The 22,500-nt window shown below is 45.4% G+C and overlaps 1 pseudogene; it reads right to left on the reverse strand.

Annotated features, from left to right (window-relative positions):
• Positions 1-2,953: 2,953 nt before the first annotated feature.
• On the reverse strand, positions 2,954-3,105 carry LOC142355039 (5.8S ribosomal RNA; annotated as a pseudogene).
• Positions 3,106-22,500: the final 19,395 nt, after the last annotated feature.

Genomic DNA, 22,500 nt, shown 5'->3' on the forward strand with positions numbered 1-22,500 from the left:
GTCAGTATCAATCAACACCTTTTGTGGTGACTCATGAGCAAGTAGTTAGGCGCCTTAACCCAACTTTTGGTTCATCCCACATCGCCGGTTCTGCTTACCAAAAGCGGCCCACAAAAAGCTTGCATTCATAGTCCAAGTGCAATTAAGTCACAAGGACATCTCACCGATTTATAGTTTGAGAATAGGTGAAGGAAAAATTTCCCCCCATTCCTCTAATCATTCGCTTTAACCGATGAAATTGCTTTGCGAAGATTTTTCAATCTTGCTCAAGCTTTTGCTATCCTGAGGGAAACTTCGGAGGAAACCAGCTACTAGATGGTTCGATTAGTCTTTCGCCCCTATGCTCAGGTCAGACGATCGATTTGCACGTCAGAACCGCTTCGGGCTTCCACCATGGTTTCCCGTGGCTTCGCCCTGCCCAAGCATAGATCACCATCTTTCGGGTCGTGTGCTACTTGCTCTGGATCAGTCATGCAATAAGAGCAAAACCGTCCGTGGTTGCGGGACACCGAATCGGCGCCCTCACCACACAAAGTAGTGCAATTCATAAAAATTACACTGTTCACTTTCATTTCGCGTGTGCGCTTTCAATGAGCGACAACACTTGCAAGCAACTCACACTCCTTGGTCCGTGTTTCAAGACGGGCTGTAGAGAGCATTGAATAGGAAGTTGAGGTCAGACAGGCAATCAAGATCAATTTATCTCATTTTGTTTAGAATCAACAAGAAGAATTCCGAGGAAAACTTCTGCTCGATTCATTAACAAGATTTGCCAAAAGACGACAACTACACTACTCGGTAGCCGAGAATATAATATCAAGGCATTGAGTATGGTAACGCTCACTCCAGTTCCCCTTCAACAGTTTCACGTACTTTTCACTCTCTCTTCAGAGTGCTTTTCAACTTTCCCTCACGGTACTTGTTTACTATCGGTCTCGCTTTATAATTAGCTTTTGGAGAGACATATCTCCAGCTTCGAGTTGCACTTTCAAACAACTCTACTCATAGGAATGAGCCATTATGACTGGTATCGAAAATGACCTTTACAGGATTTTTCACCTTCTTTGATGCTACTTTCCAGTAGACATCAGGACAAATTCACCAGTCTAGCATCAAACCATACCGGACACCGAGAAATGTTGCCATTTCTCTTCCCGATGAGCTTTTCCCTGTTCATTCGCCATTACTAAGGGATTCTCAGTTGATTTCTTTTCCTCCCCTTACTGATATGCTTAAGTTAAGGGGGTTCTCTCGCCCAATTCAGGTTATGTAGTTGATTGTCTCTTAATTGGTTCACTGACCAATATGAGACAGAAACCGATTCAGCAGTTTTGTTCGCTACTACTATCAAACACAGGTCGAAGTTTCCATTCAGTCATTAATTCCAACTTTCAAATGTTGTTGTTTCAGCTTTCGCTTACTAGAAGCAACATAATACTCGCTGCAATACAGACCTCGGGAAACCCTCACCGTGAATAAGGTTCACTCACATATTTCACTACATTTTGCGTGGGATTGGAGATGAGGCTACTCGTTCTTGCTCAGTACTAGGCTGAAAATTAACGAAACTTCGTTACAAACGTTCACATGTTGATGTTTCCGCTTTCGCGTACTCGAAACAACATAATACTAGTCTTTGTAATTTAGTTTCATAATTTCAACTGTTCTCATGCAGAATTTTTGCTCATTCTTATCCCAAATTTTGACCTGGCTACTAGTTACACTCCTTGTACTTATTGCAAAATGACCACAAATTTCAACAGCTTTCACATGTTGCTGTTTCGGCTTTCGCTTACTACAGTCAACATAATACTCGTTGCAAAATAAGTGCTCGGCATCTGCAATTTTCCAAAGACGAAGTTTCGCCAGTTCAATTTTCGCTCGCCAATTATGGCTACTAATTCACACGGTACTGAGCTCAACAACATTAAATTTGTTCAGCAAGACTTTCACATGTTGATGTTTTGGCTTTCGCCTACTAGAAGCAACATAATACTCGTCTTGTTAGCTCATTCAATGAGAATAGCTTTTCCCGTTGAGAATTTTTGCCTTCAATTGGCGTTGTAGTGAGTTTGGCTACTCAGATCACCAAATACTTGTGACAATTCGAACCAGAAATGTTTTCAATTTTCACATGCTGATGTTTCGGATTCAACCTACTAGAAGCAGCATAATACTTGTATTCAACAATTTCTGTATCAAATCCCAGTTTTCTCTGGTGCATCTTTGCCAAACTATTCCAAACTGCCTGAGTCTGAATACCAATTACAGGTACTAGTAAATGCACGTTACTAAGGACTATATAGTTCTAGGTTACTGTACACAACGACGTTCACATGTTGATGTTTCAGCTGCCGCTTACTAGAAACAACATAATACTTATCGTGCATACCTTTCCATAACTTGTCCTTTTCAGATGCATTAGTTTCCCTTTGTCTTGGCTTCTACAGTCAGACTGGCTACTAGTAACAGCACAGTACTAATCACATATCGTTCTACAGTTTGCAGACAACTTTCACATGTTGATGTTTCAGCTTTCGCCTACTAGAAACAACATAATACTCGCTGTATACATTTGTAGTTCTCTATGTAACTTTCATGTGAAGAAGTTTCGCCAGTCTTTTTGACTGTCTCAAATCTGAGTCATGCTTAGGCTACTAGTTGCTTCATAGTACTTATCGCCTCGAGATCATTGAACAAAACTTGATTTTCACATGTTGCTGTTTCAGCTTCCGCTTACTAGAAACAACATAATACTAGTCTCATTAAGTTTCCGTCTCTTTGCAATTTTCTTATGAAGAAAATTCGCCATCACAATGACTCCAGCAGTTCTTGATCAAGGAATGCAATCATTGATCAGAATGCTATTATTTGAATCGGTTCTGCTTTAAGTGTTCCAATTTTATTGGAAGCACCAACAATAGAACATCAATGTGTTCAATCGAGAGTTATATAACCCTGAATCGGACGCAGTCAACAGCCGAAGCCGAGACCGCCTTTTGCGTTAGAGAGGTCGGTAAACAAATCTTGCGATTCATACCGAATTAACACATATAGCTGTGCTCCTCTTCGTAAAGCGAGCCAAGTGATCCCCTGTTGAAGGATGTATTTGGACCAATCTAGTAGCATTTGGTTTCCAACAAGCTCTCCCAAGTTAGCTTACTTATTGGGCTTTTCAACCAATTCGGTTGGCTACAAGCATCATCAAAGTACTAGCCACAGTTTGATCGCAAAATTCTACGACTTTCACATGTTGATGTTTCGGCTTGCGCTTAGCCTACTATAAGCAACATAATACTAGTCATATCATAGAGCGTGATCAGCTTGTGACGTTCTCATGATGAAGTTTCACCAACAGTGTCTCACTTCGAGCTTAAATCCAGCTACTAGTAACTACACAGTACTGACTGCAACGATAACTTTTATCTATACCTTTCACATGCTGCGCTTTCGGCCAGGGCCTACTAACGTCAACATAATACTCGATATAAACTTTTGTTCATGATGCAGCTTCCCCATGCAGAAGTTTCGCCTTCAAATGCTCTCTTGGCCATATGACGTAAGAAAAGGTTACTAGTAACATCACAGTACTAGCCACAGTTTGATTGCAAAATTCTACGACTTTCACATGTTGATGTTTCGGCTTGCGCTTAGCCTACTAGAAGCAACATAATACTAGTCATATCATAGAGCGTGATCAGCTTGTGACGTTCTCATGATGAAGTTTCACCAACAGTGTCTCATTTCGAGCTTAAATCCAGCTACTAGTAACTACACAGTACTGACTGCAACGCTAACTTTTATCTATACCTTTCACATGCTGCGCTTTCGGCCAGGGCCTACTAACGTCAACATAATACTCGATATAAACTTTTGTTCATGATGCAGCTTCCCCATGCAGAAGTTTCGCCTTCAAATGCTCTCTTGGCCATATGACGTAACACAAGGTTACTAGTAACATCACAGTACTAGCCACAATTTGATCGCAAAATTCTACGACTTTCACATGTTGATGTTTCGGCTTGCGCTTAGCCTACTAGAAGCAACATAATACTAGTCATATCATGGAGCGTGATCAGCTTGTGACGTTCTCATGATGAAGTTTCACCAACAGTGTCTCATTTCGAGCTTAAATCCAGCTACTAGTAACTACACAGTACTGACTGCAACGATAACTTTTATCTATACCTTTCACATGCTGCGCTTTCGGCCAGGGCCTACTAATGTCAACATAATACTCGATATAAACTTTTGTTCATGATGCAGCTTCCCCATGCAGAAGTTTCGCCTTCAAATGCTCTCTTGGCCATATGACGTAACACAAGGTTACTAGTAACATCACAGTACTAGCCACAATTTGATCGCAAAATTCTACGACTTTCACATGTTGATGTTTCGGCTTGCGCTTAGCCTACTAGAAGCAACATAATACTAGTCATATCATAGAGCTTGATCAGCTTGTGACATTCTCATGATGAAGTTTCACCAACAGTGTCTCATTTTGAGCTTAAATCCAGCTACTAGTAACTACACAGTACTGACTGCAACAATAACTTTTATCTATACCTTTCACATGCTGCGTTTTCGGCCAAGGCCTACTAACGTCAACATAATACTCGATATAAAATTTTGATCATGATGCAGCTTTCCCATGCAGAAGTTTCGCCTTCAAATGCTCTCTTGGCCATATGACGGAACACCAGGTTACTAGTAACATCACAGTACTAGCCACAGTTTGATTGCAAAATTCTACGACTTTCACATGTTGATGTTTCGGCTTGCGCTTAGCCTACTAGAAGCAACATAATACTAGTCATATCATAGAGCGTGATCAGCTTGTGACGTTCTCATGATGAAGTTTCACCAATAGTGTTTCATTCGAATTGGTTCTGCTTTAAGCTCTCCAATTGTTTTGGATGAACCAGTTTTGCCCTTCGAAGCCACTTTTGTGAGCTTTTGTGGGTCTTTACCAAGAGGATATACCTCAAGGCCTCTTTCAATTCCTTTAAGTTCTTTCAACTCCTTTACAGTTTCTAGGTTCACATAGCTGCAAACCTTATTTCTAGTTTTAAGTCTGGCCAACTTGGGGAGAGTTGGTGCAGACCGTGACCAATTCTAGTAGGATGCCACAACAAGAATGTGATCAACTTAGCTTGTCGATGAACCTGCCCCACATTCAAACAACTCTATCGCCTTTTCCTCGTATAGTTATATGCGAGGGCCTCTCATAGAGAGCGCTGTTAGCAACCTTTTCCACATAGACGATAAAGTTGTGAGTGTTTTGCACATGGCTGTTGTCATCACCACGTGACGAGTCAACTCAGCTTGACTCTCTACACTCCGACAAGCTTTGCACATACGCCTTTAGTTCAGTATGTGTCTTTAATCTGACTCCGGTGCCTCAAGCCGGAAAAATTGTCAGATTATGATCATTATCGGTTAGTCATCCCGATGCAAGATCGTATCGTACTGTCTTTGTCTACCTCCAGATTCCGAAGAACAGGAGGAGACTCTCCCAGACCTACATATCTGGGAGAATGTTCAGAGGGCGAGAAGCTGTGGATTACTCTCCCCTAAGAACTGACTAAACTTTACCCTCGTCCAAGGTAAGTTTATTTTAGCTAGCCTTCTATGTAAAGGATCTGAGGCTAAGCTGTGTTTTTTCGAGCCTTTGGCTCGGAGCAAGTTCAGTGGGCGCCCCGAGTAGCTCAACTCTTTCCCACTGAACAGCGCAACGCTCTGTCACTCGCTGGGATTTTTGCGTGTCGGTTCTAACCACGCGACTTGTGGACCTTTTTAGGCCTTTCTCATTCACAAGTCTATAGCTGGGCTTCTATAACCCAGCTTCTGAGATCTAGATAGCTGCAGTTCTGCTAGGCTGCTTTTGCTAACTAGTCTCCCTTTAAGCAGTCCCTTGCCATGACTGCTGAACTATGTATCCACACAAGTAGTTTTTGAGCTCGATACATAATTCGAGATTGGTTGCCAAGCAATCTCTAGCGACAGAGCGTCATGCGCACTACAGACATGGCCTCTACCAGCAGCCATGCCCGAAGGAATCAATCACTGATCCTTCCGCAGGTTCCCCTACGGAAACCTTGTTACGACTTTTACTTCCTCTAGACAATTAAGCTCGATCCGCTTCATCCCGTTGCCGGAGACCGAAGTCCCAACAGTAGGAATTTGCAATTCTTGCTTAACTATCCAATCAGTAGTAGCGACGGGCGGTGTGTACAAAGGGCAGGGACGTAATCCCTATGAGTTGTTGACTCATAAGTACCAGGAATTCCTGGTTCACGTCTGCAAGTTACAACAGACGATCCCCTTGAAGCGCTGTACTTTTCTCTGATTGCCCAGTCCATTTCGGACCAAGGGCTGAGTACTCAATCTAAAAGTACACAGTGTAGCGCGCGTGCAGTCCAGAACATCTAAGGGCATCACAGACCTGTTATAGCCTCACTTCATCTGCGGTATTTAATTCCGCATAGTTCCTCTAAGAAGTGTTTGAATTCACATATAGTAGAATTTCATTATTTAGATGGAGAAGATCTCGTTCGTTATCGGAATTAACCAGACAGATCACTCCACTAACTAAGAACGGCCATGCACCACCGCCCATATAATCATGAAAGATATTCAATCTGTCAATCCTTAAGATGTCTGGACCGGGTGAGTTTTCCCGTGTTGAGTCAAATTAAGCCGCAGGCTCCACTCCTGGTGGTGCCCTTCCGTCAATTCCTTTAAGTTTCGATTTTGCAACCATACTTCCCCCGGAACCAATAAACTTTGGTTTCCCGGTTAATCTCTTGCCAAGTCAAGATCGACTTTGACAAATTGTAGGTTGGTATAGTTTATGGTCAGAATTACGAGGGTATCTAATCCTCTTCAATACTCTGACTTTCGTTCTTGATTAATGAAAACATTCTTGGCAAATGCTTTCGCAGTAGTTTGTCTTGCCACGATCCAAGAATTTCACCTCTAACGTAGCAATACAAATGCCCCCGTCTGTTCCTTTCAATCATTACCGCACTCAGCCAACCGGCATCAATCGAGTAGCGGGTCATTCTCCATTATTCCATGCTTTATTATTCGATCCCAAAGGATGCTTTGAACACTCTAATTTTCTCAGGGTGAAAACACCGTTTCCACAGTTCGTCACATTTAAGTGCAAACTATTTCTTCGATGCGAAGGATGAGCGGAACGAGTCAACAGATTTAACTGAAGACCATGTTGCCGTTCTACTCAAACAGATCCAACTATGAGCTTTTTAAACGCAGCAACTATTGCATACGCTTGTAGAGGCTGGTATTACCGCGGCTGCTGGCACCAGACTTGCCCTCTACTCGTTCATCAATGGAGCTTTTAAGTCCATTCCATTCTGATTACAAACCATAAAGGTTCATATCATTATTTCTAGTCACTACCTCCTCGTGCGGAGAGTGGGTAATTTGCGTGCCTGCTGCCTTCCTTGGATGTGGTAGCCGTTTCTAAGGCTCCCTCTCCGGAATCGAACCCTGATTCCCCGTTACCCGTCACAACCATGGTAGTCCGTTACACTACCATCATAGGTTGATAGGTCAGAAATTCGGAAGTTCCGTCCCCAAGCCGAAGCTATCTGGGATCTTTCAGTTACTAGGACTCATCACGGGATGTGTCTGTACTTAGCAAATCACCCGGTGTAGTCTTGTAAAAGTCTCCGACAGTGTCGGACAATCAGCATGCATTAGCTGCAGGGTTACCGCAGTTATTCATTTAGCTTGCAAATCAACTAATAGATAGTAACTGATTTAATGAGCCATTCGCGGTTCCACTTTTTCAAGCTTCGCTTGCACATGCATGGCTTAGTCTTTCAGACAAGCATATGGCAACTGACAGGATCAATCAGTTTAATTGTACTTTGAACAATCTTTCGATTTGTTCGAATTTAGAAAGACATAGCCTTGCGGCCTCGTCAATCTTGCTTTGAGCTTTTTAAATCACGAAGAGTTTCAATGCATGCTTTGGCATGGCTACTAGTTACTACACAGTACTCTACACACTTAGAGTTACCCACGATTACACATTTCACATGCTGATGTTTCGGCTCGCGCGTACTAGAAACAGCATAATACTATGTGTACTGGTAGATAGCGCTCTGTGAGCATTTCCCATGAGCAGGTTTTGCCCTCCAAATCTCTGTTCTACTGTTACCAATACCGGCTAACAACTGTATCATACTAGGGAGAATTGACTCATGATTTAAAAACCAGATGTTCACATGTCGATGTTTCGGCTCTCGCCTACTAGAAACAACATAATACTAGTCTGTTAAAAATCTCAATCACGCCGCCTCTTCAGATACAGAAGTTTTACCTTTTATTGGTTAGAGAACAGCTTTCCAGCTGTCGACATGGTTACTAGTAACAACACCGTACTCAACACAAAAACTTTTCAACTTCACAACTTTCACATGCTGATGTTTCTGCTTTCGCATACTAGAAACAGCATAATACTTATTGTTTTGTCAAGTAATTTGTGTGTCTTTCCCATGTGAAGTTTCACCGGTCAACAATGTTTCCCTGACCAATTACGGCTACTAGTAGCTGTATAATACTAGGGAAAATGATTGAGGATTTAATATCAGATTTTCACATGTTGATGTTTCGGCTTTCGCCTACTAGAAACAACATAATACTAGTCTGCTAAGAAATCTCGCTCAAATTGCCTTTTCACATACAGAAGTTTCACCTTCTATTGGTTAGAGAACAGTTCTCAGCTGTCGACATGGTTACTAGTAACAACATCGTACTCAACACAAAAATTCTTCAACTTCACAACTTTCACATGCTGATGTTTCTGCTTTCGCGTACTAGAAACAGCATAATACTTATTGCTTTGTCAAGAAGTGTGTGTGTCTTTCCCATGCGAAAGTTTCACCGGTCAGCAATAATTGCCGTGTCCAATTAAGGTTACTCATAGCTGTATAATACTAGGGAAAATGATTGAGGATTTAATATCAGATTTTCACATGTTGATGTTTCGGCTTTCGCCTACTAGAAACAACATAATACTAGTCTGCTAATAAATCTCGCTCAAATTGCCTTTTCACATACAGAAGTTTCACCTCTTCTTGGTCACTGTACAGATGATGCTGTCTGTTCTTTATTTGGTTCTGCTTATTATAAGGAGGGGCATCACTCCTTCCTCCTTGGTTTGCATGCATTAAGCCTGCTTTGTGAAAAGCGTATCTTTCTAGCTTTTCTTCGCCTTACTCGAGTAGGACGATACAATCCAGACATTAGTCAGTCTTGGTGTAAAGTCACTGAGTATTATTCGGTTCTGCTTTATTCAGCAATATGCTGTATAATTGTTGTAATTTGCGAACATATTTGTTCTCAGTTCCGAACTACTAGCGACGACAGATTACCAGCGGTCATGAGCCATCAAGGTAGTTCTTTGGTGCATCAAGTAGAGAGGTGCCATCAAACAACACTTCCCTAATAATGCTACACACATAGAATTTGCTACAGTGCAGCTTTTTACTTTGCAAAATTTGCGCACAAATTTTGCATAGAATAAATGTTTTATCAAGATTTTTAGATCCCCTCCCTTGAGAGAACGTTACTCCTTTAAGTGAACACCCCGCGGCGTCCTGTTGTTATTGCTTATAACCATTTCGCAAGCCGGAGGCATAATGCACTACGCAAGCCGCTACTTTGGCACAGAGGCACCTAGTTTTACACCCGGGACTTCAGGTGGCCCAGTTTTACACCCAGTACAGCGGTGCCAGTTGGTAACCCGGTGGATCCTCGGAGACCAGACATGATCATAGATCAAACCCGATGTATGCTACTCCTGAACGTATAGTATCTCCACTGTGCAATGAAATTATCGTTCGTTTCGGGCCTTCCTATACGTTCAGCAGACAATCGCTAGGAATTCACCTCGTGACCCGTGGTGACCACACTGGATTTCAAGTTTATTGATTTGGACAGACCTGTCATTTATTTTGCTTTTCAGCTTCAGTTCTGCTCGATCTAGCTTGCCTAAGGCTTGATCTCGCTTTGCTCACCCCTGTAGGAGCCTCTACTAGTACCACTCGGAGTAATGGGGAATCCACCAGACCTAATCGATGAATGCCATCAAACAACAAACATCATACCCGGCTTCATCAGGCATATTTTATTACTTCCGAGAGGTACTTTAGTATCAGATCTTTCTCCATGCCTCTTATGAGGACCCGTCAGACCTTTCGGTTTATCGTTTAGCTTCAGTCCTGCTCGATCTAGCTTTCCCAAGGCTCGATCTAGCTCTATTCGCCCCACTAGAGGGCTCTCTAAGACCCCTCGGTCTTAGTGTTAGCTCCGGTACTGCTCGGTCGTGCTTGCTGAAGGCCCGACCCAGCTTTAGTTAGATTCTCGTACTTTCTCTTGGCCTCTCTAGGAGGACCAGACAGACCTCTCGGTCTATCGTTTAGCTTCAGTCCTGCTCGATCTAGCTTGCCCAAGGCTTGATCAAGCTCTATTCGCCCCGCTAGAGGGCTCTCTAAGACCCCTCGGTCTTAGTGTTATCTTCTGTAATGCCTAACCAAGCTTACTACAGGCCTTGGTCAGGTCTTTATCGGTCACCGATTAGTAACAGACCAATCATAGGGCCTTCCACCCTATCCGGGTTGAGGTCTTTAGTCCAGCCATATTTTGACAAGACACCTCTCCCTAATAATGCCCCACACATAGAATTACTGTCCATGCAGTATTTAACTTGTGTTTTTTTCTAAAATTTGATTTTCACTTTTTGGAGGTTCATTTGCTCCTCTGACACTCTTTCAGCTTCAATCTTACTCGATCTAGCTTTCCCAAGGCTCGATCTAGCTCTATTCGCCCCACTAGAGGGCTCTCTAAGACACTTCGGTCTTAGTGTTAGCTCCGGTCTTGCTCAATCGTGCTTGCTGAAGGCGCGATCAAGCTTTAGTTAGCTTCTCGTACTTCCTCTTGGCCTCTCTAGGAGGACCAGACAGACCTCTCGGTCTATCGTTTAGCTTCAGTCCTGCTCGATCTAGCTTTCCCAAGGCTCGATCTAGCTCTATTCGCCCTGCTAGAGGGCTCTCTAAGACCCCTCGGTCTTAGTGTTAGCTCCGGTACAGCTCGGTCGTGCTTGCTGAAGGCCCGATCAAGCTTTAGTTAGATTCTCGTACTTTCTCTTGGCCTCTATAGGAGGACCAGACAGACCTCTCGGTCTATCGTTTAGCTTCAGTCCTGCTTGATCTAGCTTTCCCAAGGCTCGATCTAGCTCTATTCGCCCTGCTAGAGGGCTCTCTAAGACCCCTCGGTCTTAGTGTTAGCTCCGGTACAGCTCGGTCGTGCTTGCTGAAGGCCCGATCAAGCTTTAGTTAGCTTCTCGTACTTTCTCTTGGCCTCTCTAGGAGGACCAGACAGACCTCTCGGTCTATCGTTTAGCTTCAGTCCTGCTCGATCTAGCTTTCCCAAGGCTCGATCTAGATCTATTCGCCCTGCTAGAGGGCTCTCTAAGACCCCTCGGTCTTAGTGTTAGCTCCGGTACAGCTCGGTCGTGCTTGCTGAAGGCCTGATCAAGCTTTAGTTAGCTTCTCGTACTTTCTCTTGGCCTCTCTAGGAGGACCAGACAGACCTTTCGGTCTCTTGCTTAGCTTCAGTCCTGCTCGATCTAGCTTTCCCAAGGCTCGATCTAGCTCTATTCGCCCCGCTAGAGGGCTCTCTAAGACCCCTCGGTCTTAGTGTTAACTCCTGTAATGCCTAACCAAGCTTACTACAGGCCTTGGTCAGGTCTTTATCGGTCACCGATTAGTAACAGACCGATCATGGGGCCTTCCACCCTATCCGGGTTGAGGTCTTTAGTCCAGCCATATTTTGACAAGACACCTCCCCCTAATAATGCCCCACACATAGAAATACTGTCCATGCAGTATTTAACTTGTGTTTTTTCTAAAATTTGATTTTCACTTTTTGGAGGTTCATTTGCTCCTCTGACACTCTTTCAGCTTCAATCTTACTCGATCTAGCTTTCCCAAGGCTCGATCTAGCTCTATTCGCCCCACCAGAGGGCTCTCTAAGACACTTCGGTCTTAGTGTTAGCTCCGGTCTTGCTCAATCGTGCTTGCTGAAGGCGCGATCAAGCTTTAGTTAGCTTCTCGTACTTTCTCTTGGCCTCTCTAGGAGGACCAGACAGACCTCTCGGTCTATCGTTTAGCTTCAGTCCTGCTCGATCTAGCTTTCCCAAGGCTCGATCTAGCTCTATTCGCCCCGCTAGAGGGCTCTCTAAGACCCCTCGGTCTTAGTGTTAGCTCCGGTACAGCTCGGTCGTGCTTGCTGAAGGCCCGATCAAGCTTTAGTTGGCTTCTCGTACTTTCTCTTGGCCTCTCTAGGAGGACCAGACAGACCTCTCGGTCTCTTGCTTAGCTTCAGTCCTGCTCGATCTAGCTTGCCCAAGGCTTGATCAAGCTCTATTCGCCCCGCTAGAGGGCTCTCTAAGACCCCTCGGTCTTAGTGTTAGCTCCGGTACAGCTCGGTCGTGCTTGCTGAAGGCCCGATCAAGCTTTAGTTAGCTTCTCGTTTTTTCTCTTGGCCTCTCTAGGAGGACCAGACAGACCTCTCGGTCTATCGTTTAGCTTCAGTCCTGCTCGATCTAGCTTTCCCAAGGCTCGATCTAGCTCTATTCGCCCCGCTAGAGGGCTCTCTAAGACCCCTCGGTCTTAGTGTTAGCTCCGGTACAGCTCGGTCGTGCTTGCTGAAGGCCCGATCAAGCTTTAGTTGGCTTCTCGTACTTTCTCTTGGCCTCTCTAGGAGGACCAGACAGACCTCTCGGTCTATCCTTTAGCTTCAGTCCTGCTCGATCTAGCTTTCCCAAGGCTCGATCTAGCTCTATTCGCCCCGCTAGAGGGCTCTCTAAGACCCCTCGGTCTTAGTGTTATCTCCTGTAATGCCTAACCAAGCTTACTACAGGCCTTGGTCAGGTCTTTATCGGTCACCGATTAGTAACAGACCGATCATAGGGCCTTCCACCCTATCTGGGTTGAGGTCTTTAGTCCAGCCATATTTTGACAAGACACCTCCCCCTAATAATGCCCCACACATAGAATTACTGTTTATGCAGCTTTTCACTTGTGAAATTTTTAATTTTCGCAATTATTATAGAATAAGTGTTTGCGCAGCTTTTCATAGGTCGAGCTCTAGCTAGCTAGCTCAAGCTAGCTAGCTAGCTCAAGCTCAAGCTATCTAGCTCAAGCTCAAGCCAGCTAGCTCAAGCTCAAGCTAGCTAGCTAGCTCAAGCTCAAGCTAGCTAGCTAGCTCAAGCTCAAGCTAGCTAGCTCAAGCTCAAGCTAGCTAGCTCAAGCTCAAGCTAGCTAGCTAGCTCAAGCTCAAGCTCAAGCTAGCTAGCTCAAGCTCAAGCTCAAGCTAGCTAGCTAGCTCAAGCTCAAGCTAGCTAGCTAGCTCAAGCTCAAGCTAGCTAGCTAGCTCAAGCTCAAGCTAGCTAGCTCAAGCTCAAGCTCAAGCTCAAGCTAGCTAGCTAGCTCAAGCTAGCTAGCTAGCTCAAGCTCAAGCTAGCTAGCTAGCTCAAGTTCAAGCTAGCTAGCTAGCTCAAGCTCAAGCTAGCTAGCTAGCTCAAGCTCAAGCTAGCTAGCTCAAGCTCAAGCTAGCTAGCTCAAGCTCAAGCTAGCTAGCTAGCTCAAGCTCAAGCTCAAGCTAGCTAGCTCAAGCTCAAGCTCAAGCTAGCTAGCTAGCTCAAGCTCAAGCTAGCTAGCTAGCTCAAGCTCAAGCTCAAGCTAGCTAGCTAGCTCAAGTTCAAGCTAGCTAGCTAGCTCAAGCTCAAGCTAGCTAGCTCAAGCTCAAGCTAGCTAGCTCAAGCTCAAGCCAGCTAGCTCAAGCTCAAGCTCAAGCTAGCTAGCTAGCTCAAGCACAAGCTAGCTAGCTAGCTCAATCTCAAGCTAGCTAGCTCAAGCTCAAGCTAGCTAGCTCAAGCTCAAGCTAGCTAGCTAGCTCAAGCTCAAGCTCAAGCTAGCTAGCTCAAGCTCAAGCTCAAGCTAGCTAGCTAGCTCAAGCTCAAGCTAGCTAGCTAGCTCAAGCTCAAGCTCAAGCTAGCTAGCTCAAGCTCAAGCTCAAGCTAGCTAGCTAGCTCAAGCTCAAGCTGGCTAGCTAGCTCAAGCTCAAGCTAGCTAGCTAGCTCAAGCTCAAGCTAGCTAGCTCAAGCTCAAGCTCAAGCTCAAGCTAGCTAGCTAGCTCAAGCTAGCTAGCTAGCTCAAGCTCAAGCTAGCTAGCTAGCTCAAGTTCAAGCTAGCTAGCTAGCTCAAGCTCAAGCTAGCTAGCTAGCTCAAGCTCAAGCTAGCTAGCTCAAGCTCAAGCTAGCTAGCTCAAGCTCAAGCTAGCTAGCTAGCTCAAGCTCAAGCTCAAGCTAGCTAGCTCAAGCTCAAGCTCAAGCTAGCTAGCTAGCTCAAGCTCAAGCTAGCTAGCTAGCTCAAGCTCAAGCTAGCTAGCTAGCTCAAGTTCAAGCTAGCTAGCTAGCTCAAGCTCAAGCTAGCTAGCTCAAGCTCAAGCTAGCTAGCTCAAACTCAAGCTAGCTAGCTAGCTCAAGTTCAAGCTAGCTAGCTAGCTCAAGCTCAAGCTAGCTAGCTAGCTCAAGCTCAAGCTAGCTAGCTCAAGCTCAAGCTAGCTAGCTCAAGCTCCAGCTAGCTAGCTAGCTCAAGCTCAAGCTCAAGCTAGCTAGCTCAAGCTCAAGCTCAAGCTAGCTAGCTAGCTCAAGCTCAAGCTAGCTAGCTAGCTCAAGCTCAAGCTAGCTAGCTAGCTCAAGTTCAAGCTAGCAAGCTCAAGCTAGCTAGCTCAAGCTCAAGCTAGCTAGCTCAAGCTCAAGCCAGCTAGCTCAAGCTCAAGCTCAAGCTAGCTAGCTAGCTCAAGCACAAGCTTGCTAGCTAGCTCAAGCTCAAGCTAGCTAGCTCAAGCTCAAGCTAGCTAGCTCAAGCTCAAGCTAGCTAGCTCAAGCTCAAGCTCAAGCTAGCTAGCTAGCTCAAGCACAAGCTTGCTAGCTAGCTCAAGCTCAAGCTAGCTAGCTCAAGCTCAAGCTAGCTAGCTCAAGCTCAAGCTAGCTAGCTAGCTCAAGCTCAAGCTCAAGCTAGCTAGCTCAAGCTCAAGCTCAAGCTAGCTAGCTAGCTCAAGCTCAAGCTAGCTAGCTAGCTCAAGCTCAAGCTAGCTAGCTAGCTCAAGCTCAAGCTAGCTAGCTCAAGCTCAAGCTCAAGCTAGCTAGCTAGCTCAAGCTAGCTAGCTAGCTCAAGCTCAAGCTAGCTAGCTAGCTCAAGTTCAAGCTAGCTAGCTAGCTCAAGCTCAAGCTAGCTAGCTAGCTCAAGCTCAAGCTAGCTAGCTCAAGCTCAAGCTAGCTAGCTCAAGCTCAAGCTAGCTAGCTAGCTCAAGCTCAAGCTCAAGCTAGCTAGCTCAAGCTCAAGCTCAAGCTAGCTAGCTAGCTCAAGCTCAAGCTAGCTAGCTAGCTCAAGCTCAAGCTAGCTAGCTAGCTCAAGTTCAAGCTAGCTAGCTAGCTCAAGCTCAAGCTAGCTAGCTCAAGCTCAAGCTAGCTAGCTCAAGCTCAAGCCAGCTAGCTCAAGCTCAAGCTCAAGCTAGCTAGCTAGCTCAAGCACAAGCTAGCTAGCTAGCTCAAGCTCAAGCTAGCTAGCTCAAGCTCAAGCTAGCTAGCTCAAGCTCAAGCTAGCTAGCTAGCTCAAGCTCAAGCTCAAGCTAGCTAGCTCAAGCTCAAGCTCAAGCTAGCTAGCTAGCTCAAGCTCAAGCTAGCTAGCTAGCTCAAGCTCAAGCTCAAGCTAGCTAGCTCAAGCTCAAGCTCAAGCTAGCTAGCTAGCTCAAGCTCAAGCTAGCTAGCTAGCTCAAGCTCAAGCTAGCTAGCTAGCTCAAGCTCAAGCTAGCTAGCTCAAGCTCAAGCTCAAGCTCAAGCTAGCTAGCTAGCTCAAGCTAGCTAGCTAGCTCAAGCTCAAGCTAGCTAGCTAGCTCAAGTTCAAGCTAGCTAGCTAGCTCAAGCTCAAGCTAGCTAGCTAGCTCAAGCTCAAGCTAGCTAGCTCAAGCTCAAGCTAGCTAGCTCAAGCTCAAGCTAGCTAGCTAGCTCAAGCTCAAGCTCAAGCTAGCTAGCTCAAGCTCAAGCTCAAGCTAGCTAGCTAGCTCAAGCTCAAGCTAGCTAGCTAGCTCAAGCTCAAGCTAGCTAGCTAGCTCAAGTTCAAGCTAGCTAGCTAGCTCAAGCTCAAGCTAGCTAGCTCAAGCTCAAGCTAGCTAGCTCAAACTCAAGCTAGCTAGCTAGCTCAAGTTCAAGCTAGCTAGCTAGCTCAAGCTCAAGCTAGCTAGCTAGCTCAAGCTCAAGCTAGCTAGCTCAAGCTCAAGCTAGCTAGCTCAAGCTCAAGCTAGCTAGCTAGCTCAAGCTCAAGCTCAAGCTAGCTAGCTCAAGCTCAAGCTCAAGCTAGCTAGCTAGCTCAAGCTCAAGCTAGCTAGCTAGCTCAAGCTCAAGCTAGCTAGCTAGCTCAAGTTCAAGCTAGCTAGCTAGCTCAAGCTCAAGCTAGCTAGCTCAAGCTCAAGCTAGCTAGCTCAAGCTCAAGCCAGCTAGCTCAAGCTCAAGCTCAAGCTAGCTAGCTAGCTCAAGCACAAGCTTGCTAGCTAGCTCAAGCTCAAGCTAGCTAGCTCAAGCTCAAGCTAGCTAGCTCAAGCTCAAGCTAGCTAGCTCAAGCTCAAGCTCAAGCTAGCTAGCTAGCTCAAGCACAAGCTTGCTAGCTAGCTCAAGCTCAAGCTAGCTAGCTCAAGCTCAAGCTAGCTAGCTCAAGCTCAAGCTAGCTAGCTAGCTCAAGCTCAAGCTCAAGCTAGCTAGCTCAAGCTCAAGCTCAAGCTAGCTAGCTAGCTCAAGCTCAAGCTAGCTAGCTAGCTCAAGCTCAAGCTAGCTAGCTAGCTCAAGCTCAAGCTAGCTAGCTCAAGCTCAAGCTCAAGCTAGCTAGCTAGCTCAAGCTAGCTAGCTAGCTCAAGCTCAAGCTAGCTAGCTAGCTCAAGTTCAAGCTAGCTAGCTAGCTCAAGCTCAAGCTAGCTAGCTAGCTCAAGCTCAAGCTATCTAGCTCAAGCTCAAGCTAGCTAGCTCAAGCTCAAGCTAGCTAGCTAGCTCAAGCTCAAGCTCAAGCTAGCTAGCTCAAGCTCAAGCTCAAGCTAGCTAGCTAGCTCAAGCTCAAGCTAGCTAGCTAGCTCAAGCTCAAGCTAGCTAGCTAGCTCAAGTTCAAGCTAGCTAGCTAGCTCAAGCTCAAGCTAGCTAGCTCAAGCTCAAGCTAGCTAGCTCAAGCTCAAGCCAGCTAGCTCAAGCTCAAGCTCAAGCTAGCTAGCTAGCTCAAGCTCAAGCTCAAGCTCAAGCTAGCTAGCTAGCTCAAGTTCAAGCTAGCTAGCTAGCTCAAGCTCAAGCTAGCTAGCTCAAGCTCAAGCTAGCTAGCTCAAGCTCAAGCCAGCTAGCTCAAGCTCAAGCTCAAGCTAGCTAGCTAGCTCAAGCTCAAGCTAGCTAGCTCAAGCTCAAGCTAGCTAGCTAGCTAGCTCAAGCTCAAGCTCAAGCTAGCTAGCTCAAGCTCAAGCTCAAGCTAGCTAGCTCAAGCTCAAGCTCCAGCTAGCTAGCTCAAGCTCAAGCTCAAGCTAGCTAGCTCAAGCCCAAGCTCAAGCTAGCTAGCTAGCTCAAGCTCAAGCTAGCTAGCTCAAGCTCAAGCTCAAGCTCAAGCTAGCTAGCTAGCTAGCTCAAGCTCAAGCTCAAGCTAGCTAGCTAGCTCAAGCTCAAGCTAGCTAGCTCAAGCTCAAGCTAGCTAGCTAGCTCAAGTTCAAGCTAGCTAGCTAGCTCAAGCTCAAGCTAGCTAGCTAGCTCAAGCTCAAGCTAGCTAGCTCAAGCTCAAGCTAGCTAGCTCAAGCTCAAGCTAGCTAGCTAGCTCAAGCTCAAGCTCAAGCTAGCTAGCTCAAGCTCAAGCTCAAGCTAGCTAGCTAGCTCAAGCTCAAGCTAGCTAGCTAGCTCAAGCTCAAGCTAGCTAGCTAGCTCAAGTTCAAGCTAGCTAGCTAGCTCAAGCTCAAGCTAGCTAGCTCAAGCTCAAGCTAGCTAGCTCAAACTCAAGCTAGCTAGCTAGCTCAAGTTCAAGCTAGCTAGCTAGCTCAAGCTCAAGCTAGCTAGCTAGCTCAAGCTCAAGCTAGCTAGCTCAAGCTCAAGCTAGCTAGCTCAAGCTCAAGCTAGCTAGCTAGCTCAAGCTCAAGCTCAAGCTAGCTAGCTCAAGCTCAAGCTCAAGCTAGCTAGCTAGCTCAAGCTCAAGCTAGCTAGCTAGCTCAAGCTCAAGCTAGCTAGCTAGCTCAAGTTCAAGCTAGCTAGCTAGGTCAAGCTCAAGCTAGCTAGCTCAAGCTCAAGCTAGCTAGCTCAAGCTCAAGCCAGCTAGCTCAAGCTCAAGCTCAAGCTAGCTAGCTAGCTCAAGCACAAGCTTGCTAGCTAGCTCAAGCTCAAGCTAGCTAGCTCAAGCTCAAGCTAGCTAGCTCAAGCTCAAGCTAGCTAGCTCAAGCTCAAGCTCAAGCTAGCTAGCTAGCTCAAGCACAAGCTTGCTAGCTAGCTCAAGCTCAAGCTAGCTAGCTCAAGCTCAAGCTAGCTAGCTCAAGCTCAAGCTAGCTAGCTAGCTCAAGCTCAAGCTCAAGCTAGCTAGCTCAAGCTCAAGCTCAAGCTAGCTAGCTAGCTCAAGCTCAAGCTAGCTAGCTAGCTCAAGCTCAAGCTAGCTAGCTAGCTCAAGCTCAAGCTAGCTAGCTCAAGCTCAAGCTCAAGCTAGCTAGCTAGCTCAAGCTAGCTAGCTAGCTCAAGCTCAAGCTAGCTAGCTAGCTCAAGTTCAAGCTAGCTAGCTGGCTCAAGCTCAAGCTAGCTAGCTAGCTCAAGCTCAAGCTAGCTAGCTCAAGCTCAAGCTAGCTAGCTCAAGCTCAAGCTAGCTAGCTAGCTCAAGCTCAAGCTCAAGCTAGCTAGCTCAAGCTCAAGCTCAAGCTAGCTAGCTAGCTCAAGCTCAAGCTAGCTAGCTAGCTCAAGCTCAAGCTAGCTAGCTAGCTCAAGTTCAAGCTAGCTAGCTAGCTCAAGCTCAAGCTAGCTAGCTCAAGCTCAAGCTAGCTAGCTCAAGCTCAAGCCAGCTAGCTCAAGCTCAAGCTCAAGCTAGCTAGCTAGCTCAAGCTCAAGCTCAAGCTAGCTAGCTAGCTCAAGTTCAAGCTAGCTAGCTAGCTCAAGCTCAAGCTAGCTAGCTCAAGCTCAAGCTAGCTAGCTCAAGCTCAAGCCAGCTAGCTCAAGCTCAATCTCAAGCTAGCTAGCTAGCTCAAGCTCAAGCTAGCTAGCTCAAGCTCAAGCTAGCTAGCTAGCTAGCTCAAGCTCAAGCTCAAGCTAGCTAGCTCAAGCTCAAGCTCAAGCTAGCTAGCTCAAGCTCAAGCTCAAGCTAGCTAGCTCAAGCTCAAGCTCAAGCTAGCTAGCTCAAGCTCAAGCTCAAGCTAGCTAGCTAGCTCAAGCTCAAGCTAGCTAGCTCAAGCTCAAGCTCAAGCTCAAGCTAGCTAGCTAGCTAGCTCAAGCTCAAGCTCAAGCTAGCTAGCTAGCTCAAGCTCAAGCTAGCTAGCTCAAGCTCAAGCCAGCTAGCTCAAGCTCAAGCTCAAGCTAGCTAGCTAGCTCAAGCTCAAGCTAGCTAGCTCAAGCTCAAGCCAGCTAGCTCAAGCTCAAGCTCAAGCTCAAGCTAGCTAGCTAGCTCAAGCTCAAGCTAGATAGCTAGCTCAAGCTAGCTAGCTAGCTCAAGCTCAAGCTCAAGCTAGCTAGCTAGCTAGCTCAAGCTCAAGCTAGCTAGCTCAAGCTCAAGCCAGCTAGCTCAAGCTCAAGCTCAAGCTAGCTAGCTAGCTCAAGCTCAAGCTAGCTAGCTCAAGCTCAAGCTCAAGCGAGCTAGCTAGCTCAAGCTCAAGCTAGCTAGCTAGCTCAAGCTCAAGCTAGCTAACTCAAGCTAACTCAGCTAGCTCAAGCTAACTCAAGCTAGCTAAAGCTAACTCAAGCTAACTCAAGCTAACTCAAGCTAACTCAAGCTAGCTAAAGCTAACTCAAGCTAACTCAAGCTAACCCGAGCTAACTCAAGCTAGCTCAAGCTAACCCAAGCTAGCTAAAGCTAACTCAAGCTAACTCAAGCTAATTCAAGCTAACTCAAGCTAACTCAAGCTAACTCAAGCTAACTCAAGCTAGTTCAAGCTAACTCAAGCTAGCTAAAGCTAACTCAAGCTAACTCAAGCTAACTCAAGCTAGCTCAAGCTAACTCAAGCTAGTTCAAGCTAACTCAAGCTAGCTAAAGCTAACTCAAGCTAACTCAAGCTAACTCAAGCTAGCTCAAGCTAACTCAAGCTAACTCAAGCTAACTCAAGCTAACCCGAGCTAACTCAAGCTAACTCAAGGTAGCTAAAGCTAGTTCAAGCTAGCTCAAGCTAGCTAAAGCTAAGACAAGCTAACTCAAGCTAACTCAAGCTAACTCAAGCTAACTCAAGCTAGTTCAAGCTAACTCAAGCTAGCTAAAGCTAACTCAAGCTAACTCAAGCTAACTCAAGCTAGCTCAAGCTAACTCAAGCTAGTTCAAGCTAACTCAAGCTAGCTAAAGCTAACTCAAGCTAACTCAAGCTAACTCAAGCTAGCTCAAGCTAACTCAAGCTAGTTCAAGCTAACTCAAGCTAGCTAAAGCTAACTCAAGCTAACTCAAGCTAACTCAAGCTAACTCAAGCTAGCTAAAGCTAACTCAAGCTAACTCAAGCTAACCCGAGCTAACTCAAGCTAGCTCAAGCTAACCCAAGCTAGCTAAAGCTAACTCAAGCTAACTCAAGCTAATTCAAGCTAACTCAAGCTAACTCAAGCTAACTCAAGCTAACTCAAGCTAGCTAAAGCTAACTCAAGCTAACTCAAGCTAACTCAAGCTAACCCGAGCTAACTCAAGCTAACTCAAGGTAGCTAAAGCTAGTTCAAGCTAACTCAAGCTAGCTAAAGCTAAGACAAGCTAACTCAAGCTAACTCAAGCTAACTCAAGCTAACTCAAGCTAACTCAAGCTAGTTCAAGCTAACTCAAGCTAACTCAAGCTAACTCAAGCTAGCTAAAGCTAACTCAAGCTAACTCAAGCTAACTCAAGCTAACCCGAGCTAACTCAAGCTAACTCAAGGTAGCTAAAGCTAGTTCAAGCTAGCTCAAGCTAGCTAAAGCTAAGACAAGCTAACTCAAGCTAACTCAAGCTAACTCAAGCTAGTTCAAGCTAACTCAAGCTAGCTAAAGCTAACTCAAGCTAACTCAAGCTAACTCAAGCTAGCTCAAGCTAACTCAAGCTAGTTCAAGCTAACTCAAGCTAGCTAAAGCTAACTCAAGCTAACTCAAGCTAACTCAAGCTAACTCAAGCTAGCTAAAGCTAACTCAAGCTAACTCAAGCTAACCCGAGCTAACTCAAGCTAGCTCAAGCTAACCCAAGCTAGCTAAAGCTAACTCAAGCTAACTCAAGCTAATTCAAGCTAACTCAAGCTAACTCAAGCTAACTCAAGCTAACTCAAGCTAGCTAAAGCTAACTCAAGCTAACTCAAGCTAACTCAAGCTAACCCGAGCTAACTCAAGCTAACTCAAGGTAGCTAAAGCTAGTTCAAGCTAACTCAAGCTAGCTAAAGCTAAGACAAGCTAACTCAAGCTAACTCAAGCTAACTCAAGCTAACTCAAGCTAACTCAAGCTAGTTCAAGCTAACTCAAGCTAACTCAAGCTAACTCAAGCTAGCTAAAGCTAACTCAAGCTAACTCAAGCTAACTCAAGCTAACCCGAGCTAACTCAAGCTAACTCAAGGTAGCTAAAGCTAGTTCACGCTAGCTCAAGCTAGCTAAAGCTAAGACAAGCTAACTCAAGCTAACTCAAGCTAACTCAAGCTAGTTCAAGCTAACTCAAGCTAGCTAAAGCTAACTCAAGCTAACTCAAGCTAACTCAAGCTAGCTCAAGCTAACTCAAGCTAGTTCAAGCTAACTCAAGCTAGCTAAAGCTAACTCAAGCTAACTCAAGCTAACTCAAGCTAACTCAAGCTAGCTAAAGCTAACTCAAGCTAACTCAAGCTAACCCGAGCTAACTCAAGCTAGCTCAAGCTAACCCAAGCTAGCTAAAGCTAACTCAAGCTAACTCAAGCTAATTCAAGCTAACTCAAGCTAACTCAAGCTAACTCAAGCTAACTCAAGCTAGCTAAAGCTAACTCAAGCTAACTCAAGCTAACTCAAGCTAACCCGAGCTAACTCAAGCTAACTCAAGGTAGCTAAAGCTAGTTCAAGCTAACTCAAGCTAGCTAAAGCTAAGACAAGCTAACTCAAGCTAACTCAAGCTAACTCAAGCTAACTCAAGCTAACTCAAGCTAACTCAAGCTAGTTCAAGCTAACTCAAGCTAACTCAAGCTAACTCAAGCTAGCTAAAGCTAACTCAAGCTAACTCAAGCTAACTCAAGCTAACCCGAGCTAACTC

This window comes from Convolutriloba macropyga, unplaced genomic scaffold, assembly GCF_964194025.1.
Source record: "Convolutriloba macropyga unplaced genomic scaffold, txConMacr16.3 SCAFFOLD_1541, whole genome shotgun sequence".
NCBI lineage: Eukaryota > Metazoa > Xenacoelomorpha > Acoela > Convolutidae > Convolutriloba > Convolutriloba macropyga.